General features: G+C 29.5%; 1 long non-coding RNA gene across 1 annotated transcript; it reads left to right on the plus strand.

Moving 5' to 3' along the window:
- The first annotated feature begins 574 nt into the window (after positions 1 to 574).
- On the plus strand, positions 575 to 2860 carry LOC139906342 (uncharacterized). The gene is made up of 2 exons (XR_011781817.1): positions 575 to 1086; positions 2141 to 2860. It is a non-coding gene; the product is annotated as an uncharacterized lncRNA (long non-coding RNA).
- Positions 2861 to 17237: the final 14377 nt, after the last annotated feature.

Consider the following 17237-nt stretch of genomic DNA (forward strand, 5'->3'; position numbering starts at 1 on the left):
CAACCATATTAAATTCAGTCTAATTGTTCAACCCATATGAAGAGGGTAAGTTGTTTTTTTTGTACCATTCTTTCCCCTCAGAAAATATATTTATTTAATTGTAGTTTATAGTAAATTAAGTTTATGGTGCAAATCCAAATTCAAAAGTAATCATAAAATATAATGTGGATAATTAAGTGTTAATAAGCATTAATTTTCTAAGATGATAATATTCTTTATTCACAAAATAAAATTTATGAAATGTCTCTTTGTGGTAATATGAGACTAACTAAATGGGAGTATATGGCTTCAAAGAAAGGCAGGCAGGTGGGAAGTAAAGGTGAGCATCTATTCTTTCGCTAATTCTAAAGAAGCCTTCTCTAGAAACTGCTCAACTGCAGTCAAAACTTTAGCAGTGACAAGAAAAAGAAACGGAAGGTACTGCAATATGCATTTTTGCATTGATTTGTCAGGGTGTATTTGTATGAATTGTAGGATATATTGTTTATATATTATTATGTAATTTGTAGTTACATATAAGCAATATACCAATTTAGATTCATTTATACTAATACATATTTGGGGGTCACTATGTTATTTTTGCAGGTATTCAAAAATGGCTTTAACTTAAAATATGTGGTATAAATAAGTGCTGAAAATGTTGAAGGTACATCTATTTTGAAATTTCTTGCTACATGACTAGAATAGATTAAAAACTAGTGGGGATTTTGAAAAAGTTACCCCTAATGTGTACAGTAGAACATTCAAACTTGACATATTCGGAGTTGGACGCAAAATGCAGAGAAAAAACTTTACCTCAAATTATGTTTGTACCCCTATATTCTGAAATATTGATAACTTTAATCTTATTATACTAAAATTGCGGATATGTTGATTCTCCACCTTGATCTGTGACTATTGAGAAGTGTGATCTATGTTAATTAAATTTTATAAAAGATGGCGGTTCACAAAGTTTTGGAGGAACACAAAAAACGGATCCAGAAGTCGTGGAAAGTGTCCTATGGATGAACCTAGGCGTTTTTATTGATATCAGCTGGTATCGTGCTGGACCAACAACTCGAAATTATATTGGAGTAGAGGAGCTTTGTAAGAAAACGGTTATTATATTATTTTACGCTCAGATCTAGTCTAAACAGTCAGATTTACTGTGTGTGAAGGATCAAAAAATTTCTTATGGAACTCGCCAAGACTCAGAAGTTATTGTAAATTGTATTATTCATAATTATTATAGCGGGCTATTATAATTAACATCAATTATCCTCTTCGACAGAAATGCTCTAACTTGAAATTTAGCATCTTTCAACGAAATAAAAATCTCTATTTCATTTACTGCAGAAAAAAAAAATGTAGTTTCAAAATAAGTAAAAAAGTTATTGACAAATTAATTTCAATTTTGGGCTTCTGTAAATTAAAGTTAATTATACAAAAATTTCAAGAGTAAATAAATAAAAATCTCAACTTAATCCCATAATTTTTTTTTTTTTTGCAGCCACGTAATTTAGAATGTCTCTCTTTAGACATAGTTCTGATTACAAGAATGGTTTTATGACATTGTTTAAATATTCTCCCAAAATGGTTCTATCAAAAAGCAAGCAAATATATTTAGTAAAATTTTGATAATTTAGAAGGAATTAATCCGACTAGTTTTTTTCTAATTGGGAAAATTTGATTTGAAAGCTTCTAAATGCTTCTTTTGAATCAAAGTAGCGTCAAGTTCCAGAATTTTATTGTACAACGTACATGTCATTGTTGATACTAAGTCTGTAATTGTATTGATAACCTCATTAAATATATGTACATGCAAATAAGTATTTATGCATATTTACTGTTGGTTCTATTAAAATAATAAGTTATCTCAATTTTTATGACTCATTTACATATCTTGAGTATATGATATTGACAGTTTATTAACTGGTTCAGACCATTTCTTCTTCTTTTATTTATATAACTAAAAATATCAAGTTTTAGATAAACTGCATCAACATATGAAGATAATATGAAAATCTAAACTAATAAATAAATACTTCTATGCACTCCTGTCCACTGTTTCGTAACTGTTTTTTATATAATATTATATAAAGTATTATTTTTCATTTATGTACTGCCTAAATCTATATGAAAATAATGATCTTCTCTTTAGTCGTTTGTCCAAATATGATCGGGTGGTCCATTGAAATCTGAACACTGACTGATTCAATAATTAATGAAGGTTGGGACGAATTTCCATTCACGCACTCTAAGCAGTTGGAAGGCACTGGGACCACCGTCAACGCTGTCAGTAAGTCCGAAAAGATGAAAAGAAAGAAGGGCTCCGTCAAAAAATCCAAACTGGACCAAAAGGAGCTACAAAATAGCTCAGGCCAATCCCCTCAAGTCCATGAAGGGCCATGCAAGAGGTCGCTGGGCTGCTTCACACTAGACAGTCCAGAGAGTTATCAAAAAGTGGGCGGAAAAACTTTATGAGGATGGAGAGGCTACTTTCGACACGAGCAATGAAATCTCCTCCGTTACAAGACTCTTTGAGTTCTTTTGAACTCTTTTTTCACACTTTTGGGCCGCTTAAAGCCCTGATGCCAACTCCCTCGTCTACACCTTTTGGGTGAGACCTATTGGGAAGACCTACAGTGCCCGTCATCCAAACACCTCAAATACACTGCCAACTAGCTCTGATCATGATATTAGACTACATTTGCATCGGGTGCCAGGCCTTCCGACACCGCCTGGGAGCCATCTTTGTCGCTTGGGGAAGCTACACTAATGATTACAAGAGCTCAGGCACACATAACATATTTATAATATTAATTTATTTTGTTGAAATTCTATTGTTAATTAATAAATTATATAATTTTGTAGTTTAAAATTCATAGTATTCAGATTTTAATGGAGCACTCAGTATAAAAAATATCATTTTTCATTTATATAATGACATAAGTGCATGATGCAGGGTCTCAATCTATGTACATGAAAATAATGACCTTCACTTTAATTGTTTGCCCAAAATATGAAGAAGATAACAAGTTCATTTTGTTGATTACATTGATAAGTGTTGTCTATAAATGTGTACTTAATATATTGTATATTATGAGCCAGGGTACACTTGAATATAACTTTGTTCTAAAAAGAAAATAATATAAATTTGGAGAATAAAACAATGACATTAGTATGTGCAATATTATTAGAAACTAGTTTTTTTGTTTTTTTTTGAAAAAATAAATCATATCGAAGAAATTAATATTTTTTATTAGTATAAAGCTTGCTTCATCAAAACATTTGCAAGGCGAAAAAAAGTAAAACTCTGCTGTGACTATATGTCTTAACCGATTTTATTAAAGTTATCATAAAAACGAAAATTATAAATACGTAAGTAAAAGTAAATTCAAAATTACTTCTAAGATCACGTCTGACTTCCTTGAATATATATATATTTATTTAAATTACTCAGTATGTGTTCAGTTCATGTAAAAATTTAATATTTACAGTATAGATACATTTGTGAAATGACTCATAACTTATTATCACAGCTTGTTGAATCTTTACATTAAGAAAGGTTATACTGTAATTTGATAGTGTTTCTGATTTTTAACATATTTGTAATAATACCGTGACTATAGAGTTCATCTTGCATTATATTTTAAATAATTAAGATACACTAAAATGCAAATGACACTAGACTATTGTATATTAACAAACATTTAATCTGATGTTAGCACCCTTTTAGATGTGATTAATTGCAGAGGATGATTGATATGTTGCAAATTGATTTACACATATCTATCAAAAATATATTTATTAATAAAAGATTTACTTCTTCTTATATTAAAAGTAAAAAAATACTTTACTTTTTTATTCATTTGAGGAAATTAAGGAAAATGGAGTTGAATTACTTGGATAAGGATTAAATAATTATGATCAATCCAATTATATTTAAATTGATATTTTATTTCTTCATTTTATTAGAATATCCTTCTTTTTTTTTTATGGATATTTACTATTTATAAATATCATAAATAATGATAACAAGAATAAGCAATTTTGCTTTAAATTAGACCTCCCAGCCAAGATCTACTACACCGAAAGACAATCAAAGATTTCAATTACCCGATCACAAAACTATATAAGACAATCACATACTAAATATTTCAAAACATAGTAATAAATCAATTCGTTTATCCTCGATGGAAGCCTTCATACCTCAAACGAGTCATTTATCGAGCAGAATCTGGTAGTTTTTATTAGACAATGTCAATAACATGATCCCAGGAATCACCACCCATCCTTAGTATTTTTAAAGAGAAAACAACATTTCTAGCTGCTGATGACAAACCTATTCTCACAAGTTTTATCTATGAAAGGACCCTCCACATTTCAGTTTAGTGGCAATAAGAGCAGTGGCGCTCAAAAAAACCAAAGATATATCGTCCAATTTAGATCTATTCCTTATGAGAAACGGATGGGACAAAGTCCTAATTTCAATCTGGGTAGGAATAAGGATAATAACTGGACTGGTTTTAGCGTGAAATAAATGAGCAGATTCATTTTCTGTTTTGAATTTAATTTCTTTAGAAAATAAATTTAGACCCATTTATCATTAAAAAAAAAAAAAATCCATGCCCCTCTACGTTATTTCTTCAATGGCTAGCTATTATTTATACCTATAGAAAGAATTTAGCCTGCATAGGGTTCCTAACGAAGCGGGGTCCATTGAGACGGTATACATTTTAGTGGCATAATTTTATGAATATTTTCAATAATGGTCATCAAAACTTTTGTTGCTTAATTGTGCACCTACATACATATATACATATCTATGTTGCTTTTACCTCATCAGCAACTAAGAGTTCATAATTTGTACTTTTCCAAGCAATGAGAGCTTTGGAATTACACAAGAATTCATTGTTTTTATTTGATTCCTAATGTAAATTACATAGGTATGTGAAGCCTACACATAAGAACATGACGATGTTAAATAAACATTGTTTATTACCCATTAAGAAATTACACCTGTACGCATTTTGTAGGCCATATTGTTACAATCCTATTAATGAACCGTTAGGAAAGATAATGCACAAATGTTTGGCTTTGTTTGTAATATGTATGATTCCTCCATTGTTACATGAATTAAAGTAGTTCCAATATGACTTAGTATTATTTGTAGTGTTGTGTCAGGCCTTATTTATTCGGTACAATTAAATCGTAAAACCAATCCTATCAGTCCTTCGGACTCTCAGTACTAGAACTGATTAAAAAATAAAGTTGAGTGACGTCATTAAGGACCCAACTTTATCAGTTTTAGGACAGATATGAAGGACTGAACTGGACGGTACTTTAGTCTTCAGTCCTAAAAAGGACCGGCCTAACACTAATTATATGTACAGTACACATATTGGATATATATTTCATGTACATACAATATAGGAATGTTTAATGTAAATTAAGTGTAATTATTTATACATAATGCATGGATTTGTCAATCAAAGTATTGTTCCTGTGGAGTTTTATTACAAGATTTTAGAACTAAAATAAATTTTTTGTTGTCATTTATAAAAAATTTTAAATTACTTTTTAAGTAATGTCTATTGATTGATATTTATTTGTAAAATTTTCTTATTAAACCCATGTTACTAAGAACCATGGAAATTTAATTATGCATGACTCATGGCCTTTATATTAATTAATTTTTCAATTATAAAATTATTATTTAATCTTACATTTTCCACATAATTATTAAACTCTTTAATACCTTTAGGGGTTGTTCAATAGTCTGAAAACGTTTTGTGAAAAGTAATTAGTAGATTCAATAAAAGATAATTAGATGTTAAAAAAAAAAACAGAGAAAAAAACCAAAGTCTTAGGATTATAATTTTTTAAGGTTTTACAGAATGATCAATTTAGATATCAATCCCAATAGAGAAATTTATATACAAAATTTAACCAAGCCTTGTGATCAATTTAACTTTTGTTCCTCTAGGGAAAAAGTGATAATTTGTGTCAACCATTATCATTTTTTTTAAATTGTTTGATAATTTTAATTGTAGTTGCATTTTGGCAACTATTACTATGTAACCTTGATAAATTGGATTTTTAATGACATTAAGGGATTTCAAATAGTAGGCAAGTAGATAAAAAATCCAATTTTTTTCGAACATTTAAAAAGCTTCATCCACAAAATTTACATTCCAATTCTACAATATAATAAAGATTTTTTGAGAAATAAATAATTTACAGTGTGATTCCTGGAACTCTGGAAGTGTCAGCTTTTTTTAGTAAATACTACACTTTGCTAGATAAATTGGACAAATATCAAATTGATTCCTGGAATATATAGTTAGTATAATTCCAGTTTTCTGAGCAATTCTACAGATGTCATTTGAAGTCGGTTATCAAGGTGTATATGACTTTTTTGAAAGAAGACTGTCACTAAGTTGATTTGAATACTTATTAGAGACTTAAGAGGAGATGGTTCACAAGTGTTAGTAATATTTTTTTTTAATATACGAGGCTAACAAAGTTCAATATGTGTGTCAATCGATAACCAATTTATTCATTTAGATACAAATATTATTTTTCGATATAAAACACCTTCTTTTTTATGACTATTTTACCATTTATGAAAGCTTACATTAGATATCGTTTATTTTAAACCCGGTATGCCCTGTCCCAAATATCCACAAGAATGAAATAATAAAAAAATGGCCTATTTAAAGATATACCTATCTCTGTGATCACTTTTGTGAGCAACACAGTACCTATTTTTATATCAGCATAGATAATTCAAAAATTCAATTAGAATTACGTCTTTTCTGTTACTTGGATTGTATTCATTCCTTTGTAAGCGGGCATTTCGATACTATAACGGTTCAGCAGCCTGTGAGATTGATTCCCTGGTCAAGTTTGCTACGGGTGCTGCAGAATTCAAGGTAAAATTGGTTTACTGCCTGAGTTACAAGGAGTAAACAGACATGCATATAAGTCTGGTCATAGAGTTGTGATAACTACATTAATGCCATAACGTAATAAATTACTCGTTTATTTTATTCAAGCAGCATATCGTTCAAATTTAGAAGTCAATTTTAATTATATATTCTATGAATATGTCATCATTATATTTTTTACATCACTACATACCCAAGATGGTTCAAATTAGGTGAGTTAAAAAACGCTTAGCCAACCAATTTGTGTAAGGAAAGCTAAGGCTATATAACTTTTTTTATTATAATACGTGGCAATCAAGCAATAGATTGAGTAGCAAAAAGAACGTGGTTTCATTCTAGAGGCAAGATTTTAAAGTTTTCTTGGAAATAGAGTCAGTTGCTATTGTATATTGGAGTAATGAGAAACGTGTATTTGCCGTCAAAAAAAAAAATGAATAGTTTGCTTCAATATTTTATAAAATTAAGTTTTTTAGTTTTTATTAGAGCAATTTATGAAAATGAGATAGTTTCCTAAACTTCTACTATATAAAAAATGATTTTTTTTCTATTTATTTTCATAAGTCGAAATTTTTAAACTTTACAAATAATGATGCTAGAGAGCTAAAAAAAAATTGTACTAATTAGGAGTCACGCAAGAATTATAAATTGGTACAATTTGTTCAAATCGGGTAATTCAATCCAGATTTATTTAAGAAAAACATACTTTTTATGTCCTTTTCTAAATAGCCAATATGTAATTACCTAATTATTCACATTTTCATTATGAAGTATGTGTTGTTAATTAAATGTTGCATGTTTTTTGTAAAAAAAAATATCTTTATAAAATCATTCTATGAAAAGTAATTTAAAGAGAAACAAAAAAAAAGGAAAAAATAATCACTATAAAATACCGTTCAGTTTATTCAACAATGAGGGAAGTCATTTATCTGAAAGGATTTTTAAAGCAAAAATAGAACAAAACTTTAAATGTGTACTATCATTATGAAACACTAAAACACTTTTCTGATTTATAAAACTTGTTTTATATCTTTTTGTAAAAAGGAAGTTATGTAGTCGCAGGCTATATAACAATTATGTTCTCTGTCATTTCATTAAATCTCTCAAAATTTTATTCTAGTTTTTTGAAATAACTGTTTCACTAAGGCATTTCACAAAATGACTAAAATTTTCAGGAATTCCATGAAATATTGAGTTCCACAGTTTGACTGTAGTAGTGAATTATATATCAAGTTTAAAAAAGAACGAGACTTGAATATGAACATTTTTAAGATCAAGCCTTCTATTGAGAAAATATTAATTTTCCTTCGTATCTCTATTGAGTTAGTTAATTTTTGTATGAAAATCAAACTGGCCCATGGAGTAAAATTATTTTTGAAATATATAAGAGTTGTGGAGTAAATTATCATTTATCATAGTCCATCAAAGTAATACGTCATGAAGAGTGTTATGATGAAGAAGAATATAAAATATACTTTTTTGGCATGCTTTAGGGTATTTCAGCTTATCTCTTTTACAGTGATTGGTAGTATCATGTTATTATTCCCCCCCCCCAAATATATTATATGATTAAGATGAATCAAATTAAAACATCTACCTATAGTTTTTTTTTCAAGAAAAACTAAAAAAACCAAAAAAACATTGTCAACTCTTCTCAACTATGAATTTAGTATTGAATAATGGTTGGAAATAGTTCACAGCTTCATGAATAAGAACTAAATTGAGTGTATGCAATCAACGTTTAAAACACAGGGGGGGGGAATCGTCAGCTGACAACAAAATACAGAGAAGGGGTTCAAAACTTGCAGTAGCATTAAATGACAATTTTATGTACAAACTACAATTCTTAAACAAAGATAAACCCTTTTTGTTTTAAACGCCTGTCATTTTCCGTTTATAAGTCTTCAAAAATGCATCTATTGATTCAGTCTAGATTGAATTTTATACGTGACTGATAAAGAGGGAGTTTTTTTGTGAGACAGATACAAACTGATTTTTTTGGGGACAAAAATTTTATGTGGCCGGTCTAGAGCCAAGGCCAGCACTTTTTTTTAAAGTAAAAGAAAATATATTCAATGTAATCATTTAAATTTAATTTAAAAGTTGTGAGTTACATCGATATAATTCGTAAAGGATTGTTAAAATTGAACATTAGTACTTTAAAAAATAATATAAGCTATGATTTAAAATATCTTAAAAAACAAAAATAAGATGAATAAAAAATGAGAATTTTTGAATGGACGGAAATTTACTTTTCTTTTCTTTTTATACCTGAGAAAAAAAAATCGAATAATTAATTACGGGAATCAGATCTGGATGACAGTTTGGATATTCTTTTAACGGACGACTTCGATCACCAACGCTGATATCCATCAGTCGTCCAGACGACTTCTAGAAATTTCAATACAAAAGCGTTTAGTAGATTCAAAGTGTTAGAGGAACTACAAAAAAAGTAGCAGGTATGCATTATCCTTCATGCTGATGCAGTGCTGAGAAGGCTGCAGAGACCGTAGACATATCAATTTGGACTACTTACAACATCAAAAGTCCATTAGGAATGGAATGGTACTTACAGTCCTACGTATACAGCCAAGAAGAACCAAAACCTCTACTGTTTTAATGTAGCTAACATCTGCGCTGCACCTATCTGGCCCTCCTCCAGTCCTGGCTTCAACCCCTTAGAATTTACAGATTGGGCGTCTGGGAGAAGAATATATGCTGCACCTCTTATCCAGACTTGGTTTCCCTCCATTTTAACAGCGTGCTACGCCATGTGCATGACCCTCATCGTCAAGAGCTGTCAATCTGGCGAATTGACGCTGTTATTGCCTGTAAATGAGACTCTATATACTCAAAAATGTAGTAATTAAAAATATCGCTAATTGATTTTGCGTTGTCTTTTCTTTATTTAATAAAAATCAGGGTTTTCGTGAATGAGTTATGCTAATGGAAGTTTTGAATCCCCAATCTACAAATAATAAATGTAAGTAAAGTAACATCGTCGTGATGGATAAAAACCTAACCAATTCATTAAAATGAAAAAATTTAGCATGTCTAAATGATCTTTATAAAATCCAAAAATACTCATTGGATACATTAGTGAGAAGTATATACGTTGTAAAATATTCTTAATGGTATCAATTTATGTATGTAAAATGTATATATGTGATAAACATAAACCTGTATAAAAAAACGGGTCCCTTCCAAAGATTTGAAACCTTTTAAAATATTCGAATTATTTTGGGAGAGTTACAGTGGAAATATATTTGGTTTTTTATTAAAATGTTATAAATAACTCTTTAATAGTCAAGAGATTGAATATTTGTATTATTGCTCAGACTCGGCCAGTCTTCAAATTTGTTTCTGTTTTGTCTAAAGTGATTTTTCTATAGAGTAGACCTAAATATAATTGTTTTCAAATCGTGGACCGATTTTTGTCGGTCTCACTCTATATAGGAATTTTCTGCCTATCCGTGATATACGAGTTGAATAGTATTACAGAATTTAAACTTAATTTGACGTTATGGTACCAATTTTCAAAATATATAAAAACACGCAGTTATCAAAAATTAACCTTTTCATTAAGTCTAGATTGAATTTGATATGTACCCGATAAAGATCGAGTTTTGTTTTGAGGTAGATACAAATTGATCTTTTTTTTTGGCCAATCTAGACCAAAACATTGTATGTGTCCGGTTTAGACCAAAACCCAGCACATTTTTTTTAATTAAGAGAAAATATATTAAATGCAAACATTTAAAATTGATTTTTTTAGGGCAAATATTTTATAGACAATCAATATTCGTGAAAACATTTGTGAATTACATTGATACGATTCGTTAAGGATTGTTAAAACTACGCACTAATTTTTTTAAATAATAAAAATTATGTTTTAAACAATCTAAATTACAAAAGTAGATAACTGAAATATACCAATTTCGTAATAAATGAAAATATATTAAATGATTTATTATTAGTAAGTTTTGCTATCTCGGTGTTCTCTTTTTTTTAAGTATCACAGAAATAATATTTTTGATGACTATCCTCATATTCTTTTAAATTACGACTTTGATCCTAGATTCCCAATCTTGCTAAGGGTTTATTAGACAGAGGATCAAGTGTACGAACAACGAGTTCTTGACGGCCAGGATAGTAAAATTTTCTTAGAAGTCTAACCCAGAGTGAGTCACATACTACCTTTGGACGTGTCAGTACTCCATACACGATATATTTACTCATTCCATTCTGAATCGAAGGAGGGACTATTTTCTTGTCTGCACTTTTTTTCTAAGCTTCATCCTTTGCTGTGATTAGTTTTTTAATGAAATTCACAAAAGGCAAGATGTCTCCTTGACACTTGTATATACATATGTATTCCCTAATGAGACTTTTAACGATGTTGAAGTCAATAATACAAAATAATATACATCTTAAATGCACCTTTTGACTTTTTTTAGTATTTACAATAAAGATCCCCATCTGTTATTGAATATGAGTAACTAATGTATTTATAATTGAACTAACGTCCCACATCTTACATAGCTAAATATATATATATATAGTAGCTCCTTAAAAATTGTTATCAATATTTCATTTATTTTTAGGTAATATGAATAATTAGTCAACTACAACAACAGTTAGCTTGTAGGTTATCTTCAATACACATATGTAAATAGTTTGAGTAGGGGATATGCATACTTATAAAATTTATTAATTATAGCTAGGGCTGTGAATTGTAATCATTTTCGCAATGTAAAAAGACCCAGAAAATTAACATGGTAACCTTGGCAATTTAAATAATGTTTGAGAGGAGATAATTTTAGTTCTTATGACATTTCATCGAATTAGCTACGAACAGCTGTAAGATGAAAGAAATATACACAAGTTCAACTCCATATCTACCTAGGAAAAAGGCAGGAATTGGCTCTGATGTCGATCCTAAATTCTCCTCCTAGACAAACAAAGACATGCAACTATAACGAGTGATGCATAAAACATGTCCTGTCTGTCTGTAAAAATAAAATAAAGCTAAAAATAACATGGTTATTCTATAAATTTGAAGAATATTTGAGAAGACATCAGATTAAATGTCATGTCATTGGATTAAATAAACTACGAGCAACAGACGAAGGAAACATGCACAATTCCACTCCGTATTAAGCAAGAACATATGCAGGAATTACTTTGCTTTCGAACCTCAATTGTACTCGGTATCCAAAAGTAACTTACACTTATAAATCCTTAGCATTAATTTCTTTAATTAATATAATCACAATTACTAGAGGTTCAACTTTAAATTTAGAATTATAAAATAATAACAATAACAGCTTCAGAAAAAATAAGTTTCCAACAAAAACAAAACCCACAAGTTGAAAAATGCTTAAGATTTACATTCTCAATTCTACTTCTAGTTCAAAAAAGGATTTACATTTATAACTCCCGAACAAGCACCCGTTGATACTCTTCGTCTTTCATGAGTAAAAGGCTCTAGTTATTTTTAATATACTTTGATGTTCCCCTCTCAAGAATTAAATAATAACCATATAAGCTTTGACAAATAAAAAAGCCTCTTCAAATTGTCAACTAGAAAAAGTCGCCCCCCTTTCTAAGACATGTTTAATACATCTCTAAACTTCCCTGTTATTAACATTAACTATTTAATATATTTTAATTTACGAGATGGCATCTCCTTTACACTGGTAAAAAAAAACATCCCCTCTTACTGAAAATGGTCTAAAATCGATCATTCCCTCTAACACAGACATCCCTTCACCCAGCCTTTTGGGAAATTAAAACAATGAATATGGACGAGTGTTTGTATTAAAACTTTGTCTAAAATTCATAAATATTTTTTATATAAAAATTTAAAAGAACAGATATAGAAGACCTGGGTGAGTAAACTAGCTAATTCCGCAAACTATACTGCCGGCATAAGGATTTGACTGCTACGGTAGCCAGCTAAATGACTGCAGATTTACAGTCTCAAATATGCAGAACTCAAAACATCTACACCGTGCATACTTAAAAATAAAATGAGAGCATAATGCCTATGTATTTACTTTATAAACAATAAACCACTGTTGATCAGCCCATTATTCATAATTGTACCCTAGCAATGTGGAATTTTCTTTGAATAATTATAGTTGTTTTTTTAAATTATTTCATTATTAGTATATATTTATTTATAATTATAGGCTATATATATACATATTGCGTTAAAATTGCACTTTAATCAACTATATTTCTTTTTTTTTTCTAGATTGGAAACCCCGGAAACCCCAGTAATAAGAATTTATCGCTGAGTATCACTCTTGGTTTGATTTTACGACTAGAGCACTGCTTTAAATCCTTTTCACATTTGTAAATATTATTGGTAATGACAGAATTTTAAGTATTTATTTTTATGTCTATCTTTCAAATAAATTTAATTATCAACTTTATCCAGCAGATATTTTCCTAGTAACAATATTTATAGATTTATATCAATACAATTTGAAGAAGAGTTTGAGTAATAAAAAACCCCATTCTGACTTCTAAATGTTAAAAGAACACTTTACACACACATTCAGGGATTTATGCATACATAAAGAAGCAAGGGATGACCTGTAATTATGATTGTAATAAACTACGTAATTTTAATATACATCTAAAATGTATGTATATCTGTATTACATAATTTTCTAACTACATACTTACTCGTATATAAGAATCCTTTAACCTTGAACATCGCTCATCTTTCTTTTTATTGCAAAGAACTCAGCTCATCTTCATGCATTTATATACAAGGTATTTATATACATACATAGGTTTATTGTATACCTATATCCTACATTTTATTACATTGTTTGCATTCAATCAATTAAATTTCTTCTTAAAACAGGGATTGGCAAAACCCTTATTTCCCTTGATCTCTAACTTGTGCACAGAGTGGTCCATAATTAAGTCTCCAATAAGTTTTAGCAGTGGCGTCGCTAGCCCTTTTTTGAGCCCCCCCCCCATAAAGTTTTTGCTGCCCCCCAAAAAAAAAGGTATCATAAGACTTATTTATTTATAAGTCTGTTTTTGGTGTTATCACACATGGAATCCAAAATGGTACAACACATCAGTCTGAAATTTAGTAGTAAATCCACCTATAAAATAACCAAACATGTTCCTATGATATTTTTTTGGGCCCTTGAGGCCTTTGAACGAATTAAAATCTTATTTCCCTTTACTCTTTTATTATTTTTCTCTTTCTCTCTTTCTGTGTCTCCCTTCTTCTTTTCTCCCCCTGTGTCTTTCTACAAACCTCTCTTTTCTTCTTTTTTTCTACATTCATTTTTTGTTTCTACTTTCTGTCTTTGTTTCTCCATTCATTTTTTGTCTCTATTCCCTTCTATTTAACCTTGCAGTGTAGGCAGTCTCTGCTTGTATAAAGAAAAAATTAACTTATGTATGGAAGTAATTATTTAACGATGTTGATAATTTTTGGCTTAATGATAAAAAGATGATGAACGCTATACCTGCCCCTGAATTTCAATTAATTAAACTCAGACTATTTTCCATAATTATTGCAGAAATATTGCATATCCTGGAGTTGCCTCATCTGTTTCCAAAAAAAAAAAAAAAAAAAAAAAAAAAGGCCTCAGTACCACACAGCAAATAAATTGCAAAATTTTGCAAAGACAATTTGTATGACTGTTGGTACAAAACCTTTCAGCCTCCCTTTACATCTGATCTAAGCCCCATTGACTTTTTGATACAGGTTATGGTCGAGGGTAGTGTTTTGTCGATCCATATTTATTCAGGGCATTTCATTCTAGTCCTCTAAGACTGTCAGTACTATTACTGATTTAAAAAAAAAGAAATAAAGTTGAGGATGTAATCAAGAACCAATCTTTTTAAGTTTTATGACTGATAAGCAGGCCTGAACTTGACCCTTGAGAGACTGAAGGGGAAGGGACTGCAGTCATTAGTCCTAAATAAAGACATAAACAACACTAGTCGAGGGACTGGGGGATTTACTTTACAGGCTCGGCATGAACTCTGTAATAACAGCCATGGGTCAAAAATTCTAGTAGACGTCGTGCTTAATAGCTCCATGTTTTTAAGAAGAACAATAACATAGGGATATATAGGTTTTCTAAAGAGTGAAAAAGTAAATCCGTGAAACAAAGACGGGAAATTCTTGATCGATATACATATACTCTAAAGTAGTTAGTCCATGTGAAGGAAAAGAAAGAAGTTATTTGCTTAAAAGGGAAGTACAGTGGACATTCAAAGAATGAAAGAATCACCATTAAAATAATAATATCACACAATAAGAGACTTGACCTTAGTCAAGTTAGATTATTCCTAAAAAATAAATGCATCTTTCTGAGTTATTTAGTCTCGTTAATACTTAAAGTAGATATGGAAAAGAAAAAAGAAGTCACATACCATTACAGAAAGATACATCATCCGGCTACAGCTATAATTTATAAAGAATTATTTTTTTAACGTTCCTATTACAGGTCAGATGGTGTTGCACCGATTAAACATTATATCATTACCATTACTCTATTTGACCCAGGAACTGTATTTAAAGTCCATAAACATTAAAGTCTATTTCCTTTTCTAGGAACAACAGAGTATCGAACCTACGCGCATTAGATAATAATTTTCTACGGAGATACGTTGTTCATAAAAAACATTTTTTTCTTTCGATCAATGTAGAGTTTTAACATTTCTTCAATAATCAACTAAGATCATGACTATGGGGTTGGATTCCACTTGTCCACGAGTCCACTCGAAATAGACTCATCCTTGATTCCTTACTCATTCGTTCATAACCGTTTTCCTTCCTTCCTTACTGACTGTTTTTTTTCTTCTTCTAATCCATAGCTGATCAGATTCAACAGTAAAGACTAAAATTAAAGGTCGAACCAGGGACACAAATTTCCCAGCAAAAATTACCAGTTACATCATAGAACCCTTTGATAAGTAACTTGATTTTTAGTTATTAAGCTACTGAACATATAATATATTTACACAACGTATGTCAGAAATGAAACATAATATGATGGAATAAGAAAATACGGAGATAATAAATAGTTTGTCAAATAACAAAAATTATATTTGATATATTTTATTTCCTTAAATATCAAATAAGTCATATTTAGTTTGTCTTCTATTTTTTTTAAACTCATCATTCTTTCTAGTTTATCCAAAGAAAATATATTATATACCAACATATTTAATAGTTATTTAGACTAATTCTTTTCGAGGAAAGTCTTTTATATTTGGATATGTATATTTGTCTTTAATTAAACATAACTTTTTTTTGCATTCAATAAAAATTGAATCATGATATTTAGAGCAAAATATGTATGATATTTAAAAGTACATATATATACGTATTGTGTTTATTTGTTTCATTATTAAAATATAAGCATGATTGAATCGGCATTTAAGTTATTATAAATATTGATATATTAATCAATAAGTCCATCGATTTGTGGAATAGCGGGGTTTTTTTTTCACTTCATTTACAATTTGTACGCACAATTTGAGCACTAAACCGTCCAAAATGGTAAAATTGACCATACACGTCATTAATGTACTTATATTTCAACCTTTCCTCTAAAAAGAAACAGAAAAAAGGTATTAAATTATTTGGTAGTTAGCTAAATAAGTCAACCGTATCAATTTTTATTTTTTTCATATGTACTTACAAACTATCATTGTCATATATTTTATCCACAATCTATCAGAATAAATTTTAAAAATATACATTACAAAATCTAATAATCTAACATATTATTTTCCTAGATACTGTATTATGAAATTACTTTGTGTTTTTTTTTTTTTTTTTTTTTCTCTAAGTTGACTTTATATATCAATAAAAACAAATTAAAAACTATTCTATAAATACCTTTGTGCATACACGATTGAATAGTTTATAAATATGGCTAGAATTAATCAAGTTTGATGCAGTTGTACCTACTTAATTAAAAAAGAGAAATAGAATGTACAAAATGTATGAATCATCCTCTAAATATTCAGTTTTATCAAATCCCAAGATAATATAGTGTAGTTCCAAAGATTTTGTTAGATGAAAGGGCCAGTTATAATTATGAAGAAAAGGATCGTACATGAGAAAAATTCCGGATGATTTCTTGAATATAAGTGCATATCCCGCATGCTTTACAATTGTAACCCTGTCCTTTTGGAAACACAGGATAAAAATAGGATAACTGATTACTTCGTTTATTTGACAAAAATATTAAATTATAAAATAGACATGACGTATAAAGTGAGACAAGAGAGTCTAGAACTGACAAAAAAATA

This window comes from Lepeophtheirus salmonis, chromosome 9 (assembly GCF_016086655.4).
Source record: "Lepeophtheirus salmonis chromosome 9, UVic_Lsal_1.4, whole genome shotgun sequence".
NCBI classification, from domain to species: domain Eukaryota; kingdom Metazoa; phylum Arthropoda; class Copepoda; order Siphonostomatoida; family Caligidae; genus Lepeophtheirus; species Lepeophtheirus salmonis.